A 2,031-nucleotide genomic window follows, 5' to 3' on the forward strand; every position below is an offset into this window, starting at 1 on the left:
ACTGGATTGGAGTTGTCCTGGGTGGTGCTGCAGGGACAGTTACCAAACATTGTATGTCCTCCCATGTCCCACTGGGTGGAATGTGGAAGAGTGTGGGCTATGATGTGGACCATTGACCATGAGGTGCAGCGGTGCTCAGAGATGTATTCACCAAATGCAATGAATGATGGAGGAGATTGTTGTTATGGGGGGAGAAGTGGGGTGAGGGAGTGGGGGTATATGGGAACTAATATTTTTTAAATGTAATATTAAAAAAATAAATAGGGGGGCCAGCGCCGCCCTGCCCGGCTCCGTGCTCGCCGGCCGGGGGCTGGCAGCGGCCGCGGCAGCGGGAGAGCGGAGGGAGGCGGCACGGGAGGCGCTTGGGCCGCCGTGGACGACAAGGCATTCACCAAGGAGCTGGACCAGTGGGTAGAGCAGCTGAACGAGTGTAATTAGTTGAACGAGAACCAAGTGCGGACCCTGTGCGAGAAGGCTAAGGAGATTTTAACAAAAGAATCAAATGTGCAAGAGGTTCGTTGCCCTGTTACTGTCTGTGGAGATGTTCATGGTCAATTCCATGATCTTATGGAACTCTTTAGAAATGGTGGGAAATCACCAGACACAAACTATCCATTCATGGGGGACTATGTTGACAGAGGTTATTATTCAGTGGAGACTGACTCTTCTTGTGGCATTAAAGGTGCGTTATCCAGAACACATTACAATATTGAGAGGAAACCATGAAAGCCGACAAATTACCCAAGTATATGGCTTTTATGATGAATGTCTACAAAAGTATGGAAATGCCAATGTGTGGAAATATTTCGCAGATCTTTTTGATTATCTTCCACTTACAGCTTTAGTAGATGGACAGATATTCTGCCTCCATAGTGGCCTCTCTCCATCCACAGATACACTGGATCATATAAGGGCCCTGGATCAATTACAAGAAGTTCCACATGAGGGCCCAATGTGTGATTTGTTATGGTCAGATCCAGATGATCGTGGTGGGTGGGGCATTTCTCCACGTGGTGCTGGCTACACATTTGGACAAGACGTTTCTGAAACATTTAACCATGCCAATGGCCTCACATTGGTTTCTCGCGCTCACCAACTTGTAATGGAGGGATATAATTGGTGTCATGATCGGAATGTGGTTACTATCTTCAGTGCACCCAATTATTGTTATCGTTGTGGGAACCAGGCTGCTATCATGGAATTAGATGACACTTTAAAGTATTCCTTCCTTCGGTTTGACCTAGAACCTCGTCGTGGAGAACCTCATGTTACCCGGAGCACTCCAGACTACTTCCTGTAAATTGCACCTCAGAAAACTTGCCTTTGGATGTGGAAGTATAGCTGGTTTTAAAAATACATATATTTAAAAACAAACAAAAAAGAAACAGTAATCTATGTGTTTCTGTAAAAAATTGGGATCTAGCTTGGCATTATAACCACATCATGAACCAAAATGTGCCATACCAATGATGAGCATTTAGCACAATTTGAGACTGAAATTCAGTACCATACTGTTCTAGATCAGTCTTAACAGTTTGCCTGCTGTATTTGTAGTAACCATTTTTCTCTGAACTAATCAAACAAAAGTGGTAACTAACTCCTTTCTCTTTTTGCACTTATTTGAAGAATTTCAGTTATAGTGCTTAACTAGCATGGATTATAGAGTTAGGAGTTTTATTTTTTAAGAAAAATTCACACTAGCTAACATCCACTTACTCCATTATCACCCTTTATTTTATTGAAATGTATAGTTAACAGAAGAAAAGAGTCTTCTTGGGAATATGTTGCCATAACATTGGAAGAGATTTCCCTTCATTTAAACTAAATTACTGTTTTATGTTGATCTGCATATTTCTGTATATTTGTCATGACAGTGCTTGCATCATATTTGGTGTACTGAGCAAATTAACTTTCCATTTTAAACAAAAAATAAATAAAGAAAGAAAGAAAGAAAGAAAGAAAGAAAGAAAGAAAGAAAGAAAGAAAGAAAGAAAGAAAGAAAGAAAGACCAAAAAAAGAAAGAAAGTAAAT

General features: G+C 41.2%; 1 pseudogene; it reads left to right on the forward strand.

The window, feature by feature from the left end:
• The first annotated feature begins 380 nt into the window (after positions 1–380).
• LOC101415065 (serine/threonine-protein phosphatase 2A catalytic subunit beta isoform pseudogene) lies at positions 381–1,300 on the forward strand (annotated as a pseudogene).
• Positions 1,301–2,031: the final 731 nt, after the last annotated feature.

This window comes from Dasypus novemcinctus, chromosome 12 (genome assembly GCF_030445035.2).
Source record: "Dasypus novemcinctus isolate mDasNov1 chromosome 12, mDasNov1.1.hap2, whole genome shotgun sequence".
Classification (NCBI taxonomy): Eukaryota; Metazoa; Chordata; class Mammalia; order Cingulata; family Dasypodidae; genus Dasypus; species Dasypus novemcinctus.